This window comes from Anomaloglossus baeobatrachus, chromosome 3 (genome assembly GCF_048569485.1).
Source record: "Anomaloglossus baeobatrachus isolate aAnoBae1 chromosome 3, aAnoBae1.hap1, whole genome shotgun sequence".
Lineage (NCBI taxonomy): Eukaryota > Metazoa > Chordata > Amphibia > Anura > Aromobatidae > Anomaloglossus > Anomaloglossus baeobatrachus.
In genome coordinates this window covers 700978048-700998415 of record NC_134355.1, presented here as the reverse complement: position 1 = coordinate 700998415, position 20368 = coordinate 700978048, and the positions used below count along the sequence as shown (strand labels likewise).

Genomic DNA, 20368 nt, shown 5'->3' with positions numbered 1-20368 from the left:
TATATAAGGGCCGCCCGGGGCAGTGTGTGTCGCTGTGACGTCTCGTACGTCATCTCCTCATGGTCTGTGTATATAAAGGCCGCCCTGGTCAGTGTGTGTATCTTTGACGTCTCGTACGTCGTCTCCTCATGGTCTGTGTATATAAGGGCCGCCCGGGTCAGTGTTTGTCTCTGTGACGTCTCATACAGTTAGGTCCAGAAATCTTTGGACAGTGACACAATTTTTGTGAGTTGGGGTCTGCATGCCACCACATTGGATTTGAAATGAAACCTCTACAACAGAATTCAAGTGCAGATTGTAACGTTTAATTTGAAGGTTTGAACAAAAATATCTGATAGAAATTGTAGGAATTGTCACATTTCTTTACAAACACTCCACATTTTAGGAGGTCAAAAGTAATTGGACAAATAAACCAAACCCAAACAAAATATTTTTATTTTCAATATTTTGTTGCGAATCCTTTGGAGGCAATCACTGCCTTAAGTCTGGAACCCATGGACATCACCAAATGCTGGGTTTCCTCCTTCTTAATACTTTGCCAGGCCTTTACAGCCGCAGCCTTCAGGTCTTGCTTGTTTGTGGGTCTTTCCGTCTTAAGTCTGGATTTGAGCAAGTGAAATGCATGCTCAATTGGGTTAAGATCTGGTGATTGACTTGGCCATTGCAGAAGGTTCCACTTTTTTGCACTCATGAACTCCTGGGTAGCTTTGGCTGTATGCTTGGGGTCATTGTCCATCTGTACTATGAAGCGCCGTCCGATCAACTTTGCGGCATTTAGCTGAATCTGGGCTGAAAGTATATCCCGGTACACTTCAGAATTCATCCGGCTACTCTTGTCTGCTGTTATGTCATCAATAAACACAAGTGACCCAGTGCCATTGAAAGCCATTCATGCCCATGCCATCACGTTGCCTCCACCATGTTTTACAGAGGATGTGGTGTGCCTTGGATCATGTGCCGTTCCCTTTCTTCTCCAAACTTTTTTCTTCCCATCATTCTGGTACAGGTTGATCTTGGTCTCATCTGTCCATAGAATACTTTTCCAGAACTGAGCTGGCTTCATGAGGTGTTTTTCAGCAAATTTAACTCTGGCCTGTCTATTTTTGGAATTGATGAATGGTTTGCATCTAGATGTGAACCCTTTGTATTTACTTTCATGGAGTCTTCTCTTTACTGTTGACTTAGAGACAGATACACCTACTTCACTGAGAGTGTTCTGGACTTCAGTTGATGTTGTGAACGGGTTCTTCTTCACCAAAGAAAGTATGCGGTGATCATCCACCATTGCTGTCATCCGTGGACGCCCAGGCCTTTTTGAGTTCTCAAACTCACCAGTCAATTCCTTTTTTCTCAGAATGTACCCGACTGTTGATTTTGCTACTCCAAGCATGTCTGCTATCTCTCTAATGGATTTTTTCTTTTTTTTCAGCCTCAGGATGTTCTGCTTCACCTCAATTGAGAGTTCCTTAGACCGCATGTTGTCTGGTCACAGCAACAGCTTCCAAATGCAAAACCACACACCTGTAAGCAACCCCAGACCTTTTAACTACTTCATTGATTACAGGTTAACGAGGGAGATGCCTTCAGAGTTAATTGCAGCCCTTAGAGTCCCTTGTCCAATTACTTTTGGTCCCTTTAAAAAGAGGAGGCTATGCATTACAGAGCTATGATTCCTAAACCCTTTCTCCGATTTGGATGTGAAAACTCTCATATTGCAGCTGGGAGTGTGCACTTTCAGCCCATATTATATATATAATTGTATTTCTGAACATGTTTTTGTAAACAGCTAAAATAACAAAACTTGTGTCACTGTCCAAATATTTCTGGACCTAACTGTACGTCGTCTCCTCATGGTCTGTGTATATAAGGGCCGCCCGGGTCAGTGTATGTCTCTGTGACGTCTCGTACGCCGTCTCCTCATGGTCTGTGTATATATAAGGGCCGCCCGGGTCAGTGTATGTCGCTGTGACGTCTCGTACGCCGTCTCCTCATGGTCTGTGTATATAAGGGCCGCCCGGGTCAGTGTGTGTATCTGTGACGTCTCATACGTCGTCTCCTCATGGTCTGTGTATATAAGGGCCGCCCGGGTCAGTGTGTGTCGCTGTGACGTCTCGTACGCCGTCTCCTCATGGTCTGTGTATATAAGGGCCGCCCGGGGCAGTGTGTGTCTCTGTGACGTCTCGTACGCCGTCTCCTCATGGTCTGTGTATATAAGGGCCGCCCGGGTCAGTGTGTGTCTCTGTGACGTCTCGTACGTCGTCTCCTCATGGTCTGTGTATATAAAGGCCGCCCGGGTCAGTGTGTGTCGCTGTGACGTCTCGTACGCCGTCTCCTCATGGTCTGTGTATATAAAGGCCGCCCGGGTCAGTGTATGTCGCTGTGACGTCTCGTACGTCGTCTCCTCATGGTCTGTGTATATAAAGGCCGCCCGGGTCAGTGTATGTCGCTGTGACGTCTCGTACGCTGTCTCCTCATGGTCTGTGTATATAAGGGCCGCCCGGGTCAGTGTGTGTCGCTGTGACGTCTCGTACGCCGTCTCCTCATGGTCTGTGTATATAAGGGCCGCCCGGGTCAGTGTGTGTCTCTGTGACGTCTCGTACGTCGTCTCCTCATGGTCTGTGTATATAAAGGCCGCCCGGGTCAGTGTGTGTCGCTGTGACGTCTCGTACGCCGTCTCCTCATGGTCTGTGTATATAAAGGCCGCCCGGGTCAGTGTATGTCGCTGTGACGTCTCGTACGTCGTCTCCTCATGGTCTGTGTATATAAAGGCCGCCCGGGTCAGTGTGTGTCGCTGTGACGTCTCGTACGCCGTCTCCTCATGGTCTGTGTATATAAGGGCCGCCCGGGTCAGTGTGTGTATCTGTGACGTCTCGTACGCCGTCTCCTCATGGTCTGTGTATATAAAGGCCGGCCGGGTCAGTGTGTGTATCTGTGACGTCTCATACGTCGTCTCCTCATGGTCTGTGTATATAAGGGCCGCCCGGGTCAGTGTATGTCGCTGTGACGTCTCGTACGCCGTCTCCTCATGGTCTGTGAATATAAGGGCCGCCCGGGTCAGTGTATGTCGCTGTGACGTCTCGTACGCCGTCTCCTCATGGTCTGTGTATATAAGGGCCGCCCGGGTCAGTGTGTGTATCTGTGACGTCTCGTACGCCGTCTCCTCATGGTCTGTGTATATAAGGGCCGCCCGGGGCAGTGTGTGTATCTGTGACGTCTCGTACGCCGTCTCCTCATGGTCTGTGTATATAAGGGCCGCCCGGGTCAGTGTGTGTATCTGTGACGTCTCGTACGCCGTCTCCTCATGGTCTGTGTATATAAGGGCCGCCCGGGTCAGTGTGTGTATCTGTGACGTCTCGTACGCCGTCTCCTCATGGTCTGTGTATATAAGGGCCGCCCGGGTCAGTGTATGTTGCTGTGACGTCTTGTACGCCGTCTCCTCATGGTCTGTGTATATAAGGGCCGCCCGGGTCAGTGTGTGTATCTGTGACGTCTCGTACGCCGTCTCCTCATGGTCTGTGTATATAAGGGCCGCCCGGGTCAGTGTATGTTGCTGTGACGTCTCGTACGTCGTCTCCTCATGGTCTGTGTATATAAGGGCCGCCCGGGTCAGTGTATGTTGCTGTGACGTCTCGTACGCCGTCTCCTCATGGTCTGTGTATATAAGGGCCGCCCGGGTCAGTGTATGTTGCTGTGACGTCTCGTACGCCGTCTCCTCATGGTCTGTGGATATAAGGGCCGCCCGGGTCAGTGTGTGTCTCTGTGACGTCTCGTACGTCGTCTCCTCATGGTCTGTGTATATAAAGGCCACCCGGGGCAGTGTGTGTATCTGTGACGTCTCGTACGCCGTCTCCTCATGGTCTGTGTATATAAGGGCCGCCCGGGTCAGTGTGTGTATCTGTGACGTCTCATACGTCGTCTCCTCATGGCCTGTGTATATAAGGGCCGCCCGGGTCAGTGTGTGTATCTGTGACGTCTCATACGTCGTCTCCTCATGGTCTGTGTATATAAGGGCCGCCCGGGTCAGTGTGTGTATCTGTGACGTCTCATACGTCGTCTCCTCATGGTCTGTGTATATAAGGGCCGCCCGGGTCAGTGTGTGTCGCTGTGACGTCTCGTACGCCGTCTCCTCATGGTCTGTGTATATAAAGGCCGCCCGGGGCAGTGTGTGTATCTGTGACGTCTCATACGTCGTCTCCTCATGGTCTGTGTATATAAGGGCCGCCCGGGTCAGTGTGTGTCGCTGTGACGTCTCGTACGCCGTCTCCTCATGGTCTGTGTATATAAAGGCCGCCCGGGTCAGTGTATGTCGCTGTGACGTCTCGTACGTCGTCTCCTCATGGTCTGTGTATATAAAGGTCGCCCGGGTCAGTGTGTGTATCTGTGACGTCTCGTACGTCGTCTCCTCATGGTCTGTGTATATAAGGGCCGCCCGAGTCAGTGTGTGTATCTGTGACGTCTCATACGCCGTCTCCTCATGGTCTGTGTATATAAAGGCCGCCCGGGTCAGTGTGTGTATCTGTGACGTCTCGTACGTCGTCTCCTCATGGTCTGTGTATATAAGGGCCGCCCGGGTCAGTGTGTGTATCTGTGACGTCTCATACGCCGTCTCCTCATGGTCTGTGTATATAAAGGCCGCCCGGGTCAGTGTGTGTATCTGTGACGTCTCGTACGCCGTCTCCTCATGGTCTGTGTATATAAGGGCCGCCCGGGTCAGTGTGTGTCTCTGTGACGTCTCGTACGCCGTCTCCTCATGGTCTGTGTATATAAGGGCCGCCCGGGTCAGTGTGTGTCTCTGTGACGTCTCGTACGCCGTCTCCTCATGGTCTGTGTATATAAAGGCCGCCCGGGTCAGTGTGTGACAGACAGTAGTCTGGTCGGGTAGATGGTCAGTGAGGGCCTGTTTGAGTCCTTCTTCATATTGTCATGGGCTTTTATTTTGCGTGGCATTCACAGCCATATTGTCCCGCAGGATGAACACTTCTGCCTCGGATGGCGATTCCTCCGGTCCTTTTCACACATTGACGCTGTGCATGTAAGCCATCAGGATCATGTGGCAATTAATGTAAGAAAAGGATCGGGCATGTTTACCTGCAATAGCCTAATCCTTGTTTCTCCTGGTATCAGGAGAGTCCTCATGTCCCGTCTGTCCCGCCCCATCGCTCCTGCTCTGGAATGGTTGGGCTGGGTGGACCTCCACCTCTGTCACTCATTCTATTTCTTATTAATTCATTTTGAAGGCCATAACGTTATTTTTTGGTAATGTTGCCGTGCCTCATGAGTCGTCGGTGGCGGACGGATGAGCGGTTGTTTTCGGTTTTCTTATGACGATTTGCTCTGTATGTTTCTGTTGCATGCTTCTTGCAGCCTTTCATTCTCCATGTTTCGGCTCCTCACAGGCCTCGTTTCTGAGCTGTATTGTTCTTTCCCGCTGTCATGGGCGCATACAACTCGCTGTATCACTTTTTCATACTTTCTTTCTTTATTTACTGGGGAAATGTCCTCGTTTTACATTCTGATTGGTGCATGAGGATTTCCCACCAGATTTGTAAAGGTTAGTGGTGACGGTTCTGACAACTTGTGCCTCAATACATTGTGTCACTAATGATGTCCCCTCTGATTTTCAGCCTCTCCCTCCATCATAAAGACTCCTGCAGGACCGGATCTCTCCAAGTCATTCCGTTTTCTCATATCCTCAACCAATCCGCTTCTTCTGAATGTCCCACCAAGAATGAACCAAGACAAGAAGGAGGTCACCAGAAGAATAATAGACCTGGCCTTGGAGATCATCGGTCTGCTGAGTGGAGAGGTAAACGGCCTGGTTTTGATATCCATTGTATCACTTAAAGGGTTATTCCCAAAGCCATAATATAGTTTCTGCAGTAACGTGCAGCTTGCACCTCATTAATGGTGATTCCCCCCAGAACTCTTCATTTTCACTTGATTCATTCTATACACTGCTTATGGAGTCAGTCGAGCGTGCTCATATCCACCTATTTGCCTTGTGTAATGCAGCATCTTATAGCCTTGTGCTAGCGCAGGTATTCTTTGCTTATGATTGTTTTATGGACCTTTTGGATTGTACCGCCATCTCTCGCTGTTGATTGTGTGATATGGGAGAAGGACGCCGTCACAACTGGTGGCAGCGGTAGGATCAACAGAGCGCAGCCTAATGGAGATCCATCCACAGAGTGAGTACAGAGACTGGACCGCATGCAGTCTACAGGATAGAGCCACAGATCTGGGCCTGAGCTACCAGGGACTGAGTAAAGAGGCCTTAATTGATCTACTGGTGGGTGAGAGCCAGTCCACCACCTCCCAGATGTCTGACGGACAAACACTGGGACGGGGATCCCTGAGCCAAAAAGCCAGTGGTTGATGTGGTATGAAGACGAGATGGTGGTTCTGGGCCCCGGTGTATCTCAGGAGTATAAGGAAGAGGCTGCTCGCCGAGCACAGAGGAGACAAGAAGCAATGGAGTCCGGCAGAGGGAGTAATGTGAGAGTAAACCCAGCGATCCAGGAGCCTGTGCAGATCACCCGGGCGGACTTCAAGCCATTTGATGAGGCTTCCGGAGATGTGGAAGGGTTCTTCAAGGACTTTGAGCAGCGGTGTGCGGTGATGGAGGTTCCCCACTCTGGCTGGGTGCATTTGTTAGTGGAACTCCTGAACGGAAGCCTGGCAGAGGCTTATCACACCATTGACTCACAGCAGAACCGGGATTATGACATTGTAAAGCGGACTATCCTGGATTACCATCACCCCAGACTCACATAGGGCACAGTTCCGAGACCTCCCATGCACCACGGGGGGATCGTTTAGGATGTATGCCAATAAGATGTCCCAGGCATGTCGGAGATGGCTGGAAGCGGAAGACGCCTTCACTGTGGAGATGTTATACAGGTATTTCTTATAGAACAATTTCTGTCCCTCAGAAATACGGGAATGGGTCAGAGAGCGCACGCCGTGCACCTTGGATGGAGCTGCATCCCTGGCTGATGAGGCCCTTACTATCCGACCACAATGGAGGGGGCTTCTGGATAATAAGCCATAGTCTGCTCCTGCTCCCCGGCCCTCTCCAGTTATATCTGCCCCCCCAACCAGCCACAGCCTGCTCCTGCCCCCCGGCCCTCTCCAGTTATATCTGCCCCTCCAACCAGCCACAGCCTGCTCCTGCCCCCCGGCCCTCTCCAGTTATATCTGCCCCTCCTCCCAGCCACAGCCTGCTCCTGCTCCCCGGCCCTCTCCGGTTATATCTGCCCCTCCTCCCAGACACAGCCTGCTCCTCCGCCCCTGCCCTCTCCAGGTATATCTGCCCCTCCACCCAGCCACAGCCTGCTCCTCCGCCCCGGCCCTCTCCAGGTATATCTGCCCCTCCTCCCAGACACAGCCTGCTCCTCCGCCCCGACCCTCTCCAGTTATATCTGCCCCTCCAACCAGCCACAGCCACAGGCCGATGACAACCACGGCTCCCAATCCTGGACCCCAACAGTTCCAACCATGCCCTGGGGGAATCACAGAGAAGAGATGTTATGGGTGCAGGCAACCTGGGCACCTGCAATCCAGTTGTCCCGCAAGAACTCGAAGGGACCCCCATGTTCCCCCACCTCGTACAGTGCATCTTGTGCAGTCCATCCTGCCTGAGGAAGACCACCACCTCCACCGGAGTGGACCATCGACCACTACACTATAGATACCTTTTTTTTTATAATATACAGCCTCCGGATTTTGTCCCCAAACTACCCAGAACACCAGCAATACCGCCTGCAGGACTTCTTAATCGATGGATACAAATTGCCGGAATTTAGATGCATGGGGCATTCCCTGACTATCACTGACCCCCATGTGGTTCAACCTGACGCAATTTACCAGGGCCCTGGAACTTGTGTGTGTGTGTGTATATAGATATAGATAGATATATTACAGCAAGCTTCTGTGTGTTTGGATTATGGTTTTGGGGAAAAACTGTGCTGGATTTAGAGTTATGGGAGGACTGTACCGATATCCCCCTAGAAAATGACATGGAGAGTTACAGTGCCAATTTGTGGGACCCGTCACAGGCCATGCAATCACGACGACACTAGGACTCCACCAGGGAGCAACCTCCTCGAACTCCAATGAGTGTCTATAAGCAATCTCTGGCCTTACAATAATGAGGTCAGGTTTGAGGTCATCTATGAAGGAGGATCTGATGGAGGCCATCTTATTCCTCAGAACAAATTCATAGACTGCACAAATGATATTTTGTATGTTTTTTTTCCCAATATAGTGTATTGTATAATTACAGTTTATTAGTGATTTTGTGTTCTAAGCTTGTATCCAATGAATAGAACATAAAATATATCTAAACAGCTTGATTATTGCATCATCATAATGATAAAAGCCGGATGTCACCATTTTTCTCCAGTATATTGATCACAAACCTCAATCATGTATGAGGGAGTCAGAGTCGGAGTCGGACGTTTGGCTTACTGACTCCACGGCCCCGCCTGTTGTTCCCTATGTTCTAGACTTCCAAGACCGTCTCCTCTATCGAGCTACCTTGGCTGAAGACCACAAGTAAATGGCCCAGTCCAGACAAAAGACCTGGTATGACCGTAAAGCCAGGACCCAGGAATTTATAGAAGGATAACACGTGCTCATGATTATCGCTTCCACTGCCAACAAGCTTCAAGAAACATGGGAAGGCCCTTATTAGGTTGTCGGGAAAACTAATGACACGATCTACATCTGGAGACTAGAGCTCAACAGACGACCGTCCACATCAATATGCTGTAAGAATATCATGATCAATCTCTGCCTGCTCTGGCCGTCTGCCACCCCCCTAGTGATAACTACGAGGACGAGTATCTCCCCGATCTTCAGGTCGCCCAAGCAGGAGGATCCCTGCAACAAGTGCCCCTGGGCTCACATTTATAAGATATACAAAGGATGCTATTTTCTCCGTACTAAGACCATGGGCTTCCGCTTTTTCCTCCAAAGCTGGGGCGGACCACTCTCGCCAGCCACCTTGTGACAACCGCCAGACAACGCCCCATCCAGCTTACCGCCTACCGACTTCCAGAGGCTGTTCAAACATGGAAAACAACGAACTGGAGGAGATGAAAAAACTGGGGTATTTCAGCCGTCTCACAACTCCTGGTTCTCTCCTGTTGTTCTGGCCCCCAAGAAGGGTGTTACAAAGCAGTTCTACATCGATTGCTGAAGATTAAATGGTGGCACCAGGAGCGACGCTTACCCCACACCTAGGTTTGATGACTTATTTGATCGGTTAGTAAGTGCCCAATTTGTAACCACGTTAAACATGAGCAAGGGGTACTGACAAAGACCCCTAATGGAGGTCGCTCGGGAGCGTTCGGCCTTCATTACTCCATTTGGACTTTTTGAGTTTTTAGGAATGTCCATCTGAATGAAAAATGCCTGCGCCACCTTCCAGAGACTGGTGGAGCGACTGTTAGACCCATATCAGGGCTTTGCCTGTGCTTACTTGGATGACATTGCCATTTTCAGCACAACCTGGGAGGACATTTCAATACTAAATATGCACCTCCTAGCAGAAAACCGTACTGAAAGTGCGTCACAACTGTTTGTGTGTATTTTTTGGCCAAGAGGTGCAGATTTAACCACTTCACGACCTCGGGCAGTAAAGTTACGTCCCATCTTTATGTGACTTAACGACCAGGGATGTAACTTTACTGCCTAAAATTAATTTGATTGCCGTGGCCATAGCAACGGCTTTCAAATGATGTCCCCTGCTGTTTCTTTCAAATCTGAACCGCCAACCACATCGATCGCACTGGTTTCGGCTAAAACAGTGCCTGAACCAGTGCGATCCTGTGAGATCCTGCTATGAGGTGCTGCAGCAGATCATAGCTGGAGATCAAACATGGCGCCCCCAGCCCCTGCAGCACTGATTGGAGCGATCACGCTATGACGCGCAATCAGTCCAATCCGCGTACAGTGGGGCGGTCTGATCTGGAGGTGACTGCCCTCCCCAGTCTTGTTTTGTTCTGGGGATCCCTCCCCCAGTATGTCTGTCTGCGGCGTGAACCGGCTTGTACTTGTAGTACCACGCCAACGCTGCTGATGCCACCGTCCAATCACCACTCCTGCTCCCCATGAGTATTGCGTGCTCCCCCTGATGGCCCATGTGTGCTCCTGTGATGGCCTCCGCCCGTGCCGATGTGCCCCCCCCCCTCCACCCGCCCCGATCTACCCACCCCCACGATGTCTATTCTGCTCCCATGTTTCTGCCTCTGCTTCTCTGGTCTCTCCTCCCCCCTCTCCATCTGCTCTCTTTCCGACATCTCCTACCTTGCCTTCACCGGGTTGTCCGAGGTATTCACTGGTCCGATCACATCTGCCTCCATCGCTGGGTCCTTTCTGGGTCCTCACACATAAGCTGTCAAACTTCCTGCCTGCTGCTCCTGTAAGAAGCTGTCCATCTCGCTGCCTTCTATTCCTCCTGCAGTTCCTCTGGTCAGTGATCCTCCTGCTAATCCTCTGGGTCCTGTGAGTATAACTTTACTGTTCCCGTATCCCCTGTCCGTTTTTACACCTCCGTCTGTGCGTCCCGCGCTGATCAGTGATACAGATAACGTATCTGCATCCGTGGTCAATTTTCGGTGGGACTTTTTTTTTTTTTTTTTTTTGTCTGTATCTTGCGTAGTTTTTATTTGCACCTCCATCCATGTGTGCGTCCTGCAGCGGCCGAGCGGTGATCAGGGATGCACATAACGGATCGGCATCCCTGCTCAATTTTCGTCGTGATTTTTTTTTTTTTCCGTATCCCTGTTGCTTTTTGTATCTCATCCGTCCGTGCATCCTGCAGCAGCCGATCAGTGATCACAGTATCATAGTATCATAGTTTTTAAGGTTGAAGGGAGACTCTAAGTCCATCTAGTTCAACCCGTAGCCTAACATGTTGATCCAGAGGAAGGCAAAAAAAAACCCCAATGTGGCAAACAAGTTCCAATGGGGAAAAAATTTCCTTCCTGACTCCACATCCGGCAATCAGACTAGTTCCCTGGATCAATACCCTGTCATAAAATCTAATATACATAACTGGTAATATTACATTTTTCAAGAAACGCATCCAGGCTCTGCTTAAATGTTAGTAGTGAATCACTCATTACAACATCATGCGGCAGAGAGTTCCATAGTCTCACTGCTCGTACAGTAAAGAATCCTCGTCTGTGATTATGATTAAACCTTCTTTCCTCAAGACGTAGCGGATGCCCCCGTGTTCCAGTCGCAGGCCTAGGTGTAAAAAGATCTTTGGAAAGGTCTCTGTACTGTCCCCTCATATATTTATACATTGTGATTAGATCCCCCCCTAAGCCTTCGTTTTTCCTGTCTTGGTATTGCAGCCCACCCATTCCTCTAATAATCTTGGTCGCTCTTCTCTGCACCCTCTCCAGTTCAGCTATGTCCTTCTTATATATCGGTGACCAGAATTGTACACAGTATTCTAAGTGCGGTCGCACTAGTGACTTGTACAGAGGTAGAAGTACATTTTTTTCATGAACACTTATACCTCTTTTAATACATCCCATTATTTTATTAGCCCTGGCAGCAGCTGCCTGACACTGTCCACTAAAGTGAAGTTTACCATCCACCCATACACCCAAGTCTTTTTCTGTGTCTGTTTTACCCAGTGTTCTACAATTAAGTACATAATCATAAATGTTATTTCCTCTACCCAAGTGCATGACCTTACATTTATCTACATTAAACTTCAATTGCCACTTCTCAGCCCAATCCTCCAATTTACATAAATCTCCCTGTAATATAAAATTATCCTCCTCTGTATTGATTACCCTGCAGAGTTTAGTATCATCTGCAAATATTGAAATTCTACTCCGCATGCCCCCAACAAGGTCATTTATAAATATGTTGAAAAGAAGCGGGCCCAATACTGACCCCTGTGGTACCCCACTATGAACTGAGACCCAGTCCGAGTACGTACCATTAATAACCACCCTTTGTTTCCTATCACTGAGCCAGTTTTTAACCCAGTTACACATATTTTCCCCTATCCCCATTATTCTCATTTTATGTACCAACCTTTTGTGTGGCACCGTATCAAAAGCTTTTGAAAAGTCCATATACACAACATCCACTGCATTTCCCTGGTCCAGACTTGAACTTACCTCTTCATAGAAACTGATCAAATTAGTTTGACAGGATCGATCCCTCATAAACCCATGTTGATACTCTGTCATAAGGTTATTTTTCTTGAGATACTCCAGTATAGCATCTCTCAAGAATCCCTCAAGGATTTTACCAACCGTAGAGGTTAAACTTACCGGCCTATAATTTCCCGGCTCAGTTTTTGTCCCCTTTTTGAATATTGGCACCACATTTGCTATGCGCCAGTCCTGCGGTACCGACCCTGTTATTATGGAATCTGAGAAGATTAAAAATAATGGTCTATCTATCACAGAACTCAATTCCTGTAGTACTCTGGGGTGTATGCCATCCGGGCCCGGAGATTTGTCAACCTTAGTGATTTCGAGGCGGCGGCGTACTTCCTGCTGGGTTAAGCAGGTAATATTCAAGGGTGAATTTATGGTATCACTGGTCATGTCATCTGCCATGGCATTTTCTTGTATAAAAACCGTAGAAAAAAAGTCATTCAGCAGGTTGGCTTTACCCTCATCCCCTTCCACCATTTCACCAAGACTATTTTTAAGGGGGTCAACACTATCGCTTTTCAGTTTTTTACTGTTTATGTAGTTAAAGAATATTTTAGGATTATTTTTACTTTCTCTCGCAATGAGTCTCTCTGTCTCAAACTTAGCTAACTTAATTTGCTTTTTACATATTTTATTTAATTTTCTATAATTATATAATGCCTCATCACTACCTACCCTCTTTAATTCTTTTAAGGCTTTCTGTTTTTCTTTTATTGCTTCCCTTACAGCTCTATTTAGCCATAGGGGTTTCCTCCTATTTCTAGCATGTTTGTTCCCATAGGGTATATTTTCTGCACAAGCCCTATTCAGGATGCTCATAAAAGTCTCCCATTTGCTTTGTGTACTTTTATTACTTAGTACATCATCCCAGTTTATTGCACTAAGAACATCTCTCAACCGTTTAAAATTTGCTTTCCTGAAGTTTAGTGTCCTTGTAGCCCCTCTACTAGACATCTTACTAAAGAATACATGAAAACTTATTATTTTGTGATCACTATTCCCCAAGTAACCCCCAACTTGTATATTTGATATGCGGTCTGGCCTATTGGTTAGTACAAGGTCTAGTAGTGCTCCCCCTCTTGTGGGGTCCTGTACCATTTGTGAAAGGTAATTATCTGTGTAATTATCACATCACTGCACGGCGTCTGTGTGTTTGAAAAGTCAAATGGCGCTCCTTCTCTTCCAAGCCCTGCCGTGCGCCCAAATATTTACTTTCCACCACATATGAGGTATCTGCGTATTCAGGAGAAATTGCACAATAAATTTTAATGTGCATCAAAAATTTTGTGCTAAAAAAAAAATAATAATTTTCACGGCTCAACGTTATTAACTTCTGTGGAGCCCCTGGGGTACAAGGGGCTCACCAAACATCTAGATAAATTCCTTGAGAAGTCTAGTTCCAAAATAGGGTCACTTGTGGGGGAGCTCCACTCTTAAGGCACCATAGGGGGTCTCCAAACGTGACATAGCGTCCGCTAATGATTCCAACCAATTTTGCTGTCAAACGGCGCTCCTTCCCTTCTGAGCCCCGCCATGTGCCCAAACAATTACTTTCCACCACATATGAGGTATCTGTGTACTCAGGAGAAATTGCACAATACGTTTTATGGTGCATTTTTTCCTGATACCTTTGTGAAAAAAATGCTACCTGTTCAAGTAACACTTTTGTGAATTTTTTTTTTTTTATTTATGGCTCAACATTATCAACTTCTGTGGAGCCCCTGGGGGCTCAAGGGGCTCATCAAACATCACATCTAGATAAATTCCTTGAGGGGTCTAGTTTTCCAAAATGGGGTCACTTGTGGGGGAGCTCCATTGTTTAGGCACCTCAGGGGGTCTCCAAATGCAACATAACGTCCACTAATGATTTCAACCAATTTTGCATTCAAATGGCGCTCCTTCCCTTCAGAGCCCTGCTGTGCGCCCAAACAATTACTTTCCACCACATATGAGGTATCTGCATACTAGGGAGACATTGCACAATAAATGTTATGGTGCATTTTTTCTTGATACCCTTGTGAAAACAAAACTACCTGGTTGAAGCAACAGTTTTGTGGTAACTTCTTTTTTTTTTTTTTTTCTTTTTGCGGCTCAACATCATAAACTTCTGTGAAGCCCCCGGGGGTTCAAAGTGCTCAACAAACATCTAGATAAATTCCATGAGGGGTCTAGTTTCCAAAATGGGGTCACTTGTGGGGGAGCTCCATTGTTTAGGCACCTCGAGGGGTCTCCAAACCCGACATGGCGTCCGCTAATGAGTCCTGCTAATTTTGCGTTCAAAAATTCGAATGGCGCTCCTTGCCTTCCAAGTCCTGCTGTGCGCCCAAGCACTTGATTTTTACCACATATGAGGTATCTGCGTACTCAGGAGAAAATGCACAATAAATTGTGTGGCTAAATAAAGTGAAATTTTTATTTTTTTCCTTCCACATGGCTTTGGTTCCTGTGAAGCACCTAAAGGGTTAATAAACTTCTTAGATTTGATTTTGAGCAGTGTGAGGGGTGCAGTTTTTAGAATGGGGTCCCTTTGGGGTATTTTCTGTCCCTTAGGCCTCTCAAAGTCACTTCAAATGTGATGTGGTCCCTAAAAAAAAAATGGTTTTGTAAATTTTGTTGGAAAAATGAGAAATTGCTGATGAACTTTGAACCCTTCTAACTTCCTAAAGAAAAAAAAATTGTTTCGAAAATTGCGCTGGTGTAAAGTGACACGGGGGAAATGTTATTTAGTAACTATTTTTTGTGACCTATCTCTCAGATTTATAGGCATAAAATTTCAAAGTTTAAAATTTGCTACATTTTCACAAATAAACGCAAAAAATATAGGCCTAAATTTATCACTATCATGAAGTACAATATGTGACGAAGAAACCATGTCAGAATAGCCGGAATCCGTTGAAGCGTTCCAGAGTTGTAACCTGTCAAAGTGACACTGGTCAAAATTGCAAAAAATGGCCCGGTCATTAGGGTGTTTTAGTGGCCAGGGGTGAAGGGGTTAATGCTGAAATATTTACACTATATTCCTGCACCCAATGTACACCTCCTAACTAAAAATGTTATCATTATCGTATTAAAACCACATTGTGTTTTGATGCATATAATTGTTTTTTGCCAGGAGATGTAGATTGGGTGCAGGAATATGGTGTAGAAATTTCAGCACCAAATCTACGTCTCATGCCAAAAAAAAATAACCTGAGTGATGTCACTGCTCATCATTGCAGCTGAGTCTCTGCCTGATGCTCACTGTGGCCTGTCATGTTCTATCTCCACGTGCTGTGTCTTCAGTATGTGGCAGAGCTGGAATCATCGTGGGACCTCGTGTGGATTATGTCGGACCTGGGTGTATTGGGAGTTAATAAAGGGGTGAAAAAAGATGTGTTTTTTTGATTTTTGTTTCAAATAAAGGATTTTTTCCAGGGTTTATTTCTTTTTACCTACAGATTAGTAATGGGGGGCTTTATCATAGCTGGGTATCAAAATTGGAGGGAGGACTGCATGCAGAGTTTGAAAAAATTATGTATTTAAGTAACTAAAATAAAGCCGCATGTGGTTCCTCTTATTTTGATACTCAGCAAAGATAAACGCACGGCCGGGGGCTGCTGCCTGTAGCCATGGGCTTCTATGCTGGATATCCTAATATGGGGGCACCGTACACCAATTTATTTTTCATTCATTTTTACAGCATTATAGACACACAGACAGTATCTCTGGTTGCATTCAGACGCGCCCCCACCCTCTGTGATAGCCTGTCTGACTGCTTTCATTCAGAGACCTGAGGACTGCCGATGGGCAGGGGAAGCAGCGCATATAAATGAGGTTAATGCGCGGCTGGAAGTAGCGTTAGAGCAGCGCGATGATTGGTAAGTATAAAACGCTTGCTCTAATCCCTTAGTTCTTCTACCACATTATTTTAACTACTGATTTGGGTCCCTGTAGACTTTTATATGGGGACTGGTGTCTGGACAGATATCCGGGATATTTTATTTTTTATTTATTTATTTAAAACCCGGTTGGACCCGCTGAGCCCAGGTATCGGCAAGTCAGCCCATCACTTCATAACCAAGAGTGATTTGTGGGTTCAGGCAATGACTAAGGTCCCTCAGGAGGACGGTGGCTGCTCGGCTCTGAGTGTTTGAGGGACATTGGCCACAGCCTGATGAGGCATAACAGATGCTGGTAAAACATACAGCACAAACGCTCATTATACGGTTTCTTGCCAGAAAAAAATGAAAAAGTTTTAGCTCTCAAAAATCCTGCAGTCCTATTCACCTAAATTATCAACTCATAAAAGACGACACTAAGAATACTGGATAATGAGAGGAGGAGACAGTCCGCATGTGCAAAACTGGAGAAAGATCAACCAGTATATTGTGTCTAATCATCAGCGTCTCCTCCACAGGATTACACCGTAGTGAGGACGACGCCGGAGAACCCGAACCAAATCACAAAACCGTCCCCGACCTCCCTGATACCTGAGAGGAGGGAGAAGATCCTGGAACTGATCAGTAAGATCACCGAGCTGCTGACCGGAGAGGTGACTGCTGGGAGATTATACAGTGTACACTGGAGGATTCTGGGGATGAGGAGAGGAGACTGCTGGGAGATGATACAGTGTACACTGGAGGATTCTGGGGATGAGGAGAGGAGACTGCTGGGAGATGATACAGTGTACACTGGAGGATTCTGGGGGATGAGAGGAGACTGCTGGGGGATTATATAGTGCACACTGGAGGATTCTGGGGATGAGGAGAGGAGACTGCTGGGAGATTATACAGTGTACACTGGAGGATTCTGGGGGGTGAGAGGAGACTGCTGGGAGATTATACAGTGTACACTGGAGGATTCTGGGGGGTGAGAGGAGACTGCTGGGAGATTATACAGTGTACACTGGAGGATTCTGGGGGATGAGAGGAGACTGCAGGGAGATTATACAGTGTACACCGGAGGATTCTGGGGGATGAGGAGAGGAGACTGCAGGGAGATTATACAGTGTACACCGGAGGATTCTGGGGGATGAGGAGAGGTGACTGCTGGGAGATTATACAGTGTACACTGGAGGATTCTGGGGGGTGAGAGGAGACTGCTGGGAGATTATACAGTGTACACTGGAGGATTCTGGGGGATGAGAGGAGACTGCAGGGAGATTATACAGTGTACACCGGAGGATTCTGGGGGATGAGGAGAGGAGACTGCTGGGAGATTATACAGTGTACACTGGAGGATTCTGGGGGATGAGAGGAGACTGCTGGGAGATTATACAGTGTACACCGGAGGATTCTGGGGGATGAGAGGAGACTGCTGGGAGATGATACAGTGTACACTGGAGGATTCTGGGGGATGAGAGGAGACTGCTGGGAGATTATACAGTGTACACTGGAGGATTCTGGGGATGAGGAGAGGAGACTGCTGGGAGATGATACAGTGTACACTGGAGGATTCTGGGGGATGAGAGGAGACTGCTGGGAGATTATACAGTGTACACTGGAGGATTCTGGGGGATGAGAGGTGACTGCTGGGAGATTATACAGTGCACACTGGAGGATTCTGGGGATGAGGAGAGGAGACTGCTGGGAGATGATACAGTGTACACCAGAGGATTCTGGGGGATGAGGAGAGGAGACTGCTGGGAGATTATACAGTGTACACTGGAGGATTCTGGGGGATGAGAGGAGACTGCTGGGAGATTATACAGTGTGCACTGGAGGATTCTGGGGATGAGGAGAGGAGACTGCTGGGAGATGATACAGTGTACACTGGAGGATTCTGGGGGATGAGGAGAGGAGACTGCTGGGAGATTATACAGTGTACACTGGAGGATTCTGGGGGATGAGAGGTGACTGCTGGGAGATTATACAGTGTACACTGGAGGATTCTGGGGGATGAGGAGAGGAGACTGCTGTGAGATTGTACAGTGTACACTGGAGGATTCTGGGGGATGAGAGGAGACTGCTGGGAGATTATACAGTGTACACCGGAGGATTCTGGGTGATGAGGAGAGGAGACTGCTGGGAGATTATACAGTGTACACTGGAGGATTCTGGGGGATGAGAGGTGACTGCTGGGAGATTATACAGTGTACACTGGAGGATTCTGGGGGATGAGGAGAGGAGACTGCTGGGAGATTATACAGTGTACACTGGAGGATTCTGGGGGATGAGAGGAGACTGCTGTGAGATTGTACAGTGTACACTGGAGGATTCTGGGGGATGAGGAGAGGAGACTGCTGGGAGATTATACAGTGTACACTGGAGGATTCTGGGGGATGAGAGGAGACTGCTGGGAGATTATACAGTGTACACTGGAGGATTCTGGGGGGTGAGAGGAGACTGCTGGGAGATTATACAGTGTACACTGGAGGATTCTGGGGGATGAGAGGAGACTGCAGGGAGATTATACAGTGTACACCGGAGGATTCTGGGGGATGAGGAGAGGAGACTGCAGGGAGATTATACAGTGTACACCGGAGGATTCTGGGGGATGAGGAGAGGTGACTGCTGGGAGATTATACAGTGTACACTGGAGGATTCTGGGGGGTGAGAGGAGACTGCTGGGAGATTATACAGTGTACACTGGAGGATTCTGGGGGATGAGAGGAGACTGCAGGGAGATTATACAGTGTACACCGGAGGATTCTGGGGGATGAGGAGAGGAGACTGCTGGGAGATTATACAGTGTACACTGGAGGATTCTGGGGGATGAGAGGAGACTGCTGGGAGATTATACAGTGTACACCGGAGGATTCTGGGGGATGAGAGGAGACTGCTGGGAGATGATACAGTGTACACTGGAGGATTCTGGGGGATGAGAGGAGACTGCTGGGAGATTATACAGTGTACACTGGAGGATTCTGGGGATGAGGAGAGGAGACTGCTGGGAGATGATACAGTGTACACTGGAGGATTCTGGGGGATGAGAGGAGACTGCTGGGAGATTATACAGTGTACACTGGAGGATTCTGGGGGATGAGAGGTGACTGCTGGGAGATTATACAGTGCACACTGGAGGATTCTGGGGATGAGGAGAGGAGACTGCTGGGAGATGATACAGTGTACACCAGAGGATTCTGGGGGATGAGGAGAGGAGACTGCTGGGAGATTATACAGTGTACACTGGAGGATTCTGGGGGATGAGAGGAGACTGCTGGGAGATTATACAGTGTGCACTGGAGGATTCTGGGGATGAGGAGAGGAGACTGCTGGGAGATGATACAGTGTACACTGGAGGATTCTGGGGGATGAGGAGAGGAGACTGCTGGGAGATTATACAGTGTACACTGGAGGATTCTGGGGGATGAGAGGTGACTGCTGGGAGATTATACAGTGTACACTGGAGGATTCTGGGGGATGAGGAGAGGAGACTGCTGTGAGATTGTACAGTGTACACTGGAGGATTCTGGGGGATGAGAGGAGACTGCTGGGAGATTATACAGTGTACACCGGAGGATTCTGGGTGATGAGGAGAGGAGACTGCTGGGAGATTATACAGTGTACACTGGAGGATTCTGGGGGATGAGAGGTGACTGCTGGGAGATTATACAGTGTACACTGGAGGATTCTGGGGGATGAGGAGAGGAGACTGCTGGGAGATTATACAGTGTACACTGGAGGATTCTGGGGGATGAGAGGAGACTGCTGTGAGATTGTACAGTGTACACTGGAGGATTCTGGGGGATGAGGAGAGGAGACTGCTGGGAGATTATACAGTGTACACTGGAGGATTCTGGGGGATGAGAGGAGACTGCTGGGAGATTATACAGTGTACACTGGAGGATTCTGGGGGATGAGAGGAGACTGCTGGGAGATTATACAGTGTACACTGGAGGATTCTGGGGGATGAGAGGAGACTGCTGGGAGATTATACAGTGTACACTGGAGGATTCTGGGGGATGAGAGGAGACTGCTGGGAGATTATACAGTGTACACTGGAGGATTCTGGGGGATGAGAGGAGACTACTGGGAGATTATACAGTGTACACTGGAGGATTCTGGTTGATGAGAGGAGACTGCTGGGAGATTATACAGTGTACACTGGGGGATGAGAGAAGACTGCTGGGAGATTATACAGTGTACACTGGAGGATTCTGGGGGATGAGGAGAGGAGACTGCTGGGAGATTATACAGTGTACACTGGAGGATTCTGGGGGATGAGAGGTGACTGCTGGGAGATTATACAGTGTA

At 48.1% G+C, this 20368-nt stretch overlaps 1 pseudogene; it reads left to right on the top strand.

The window, feature by feature from the left end:
* Positions 1-20368, top strand: part of LOC142297113 (uncharacterized) — a 136769-nt pseudogene that overhangs the window by 10695 nt on the left and 105706 nt on the right.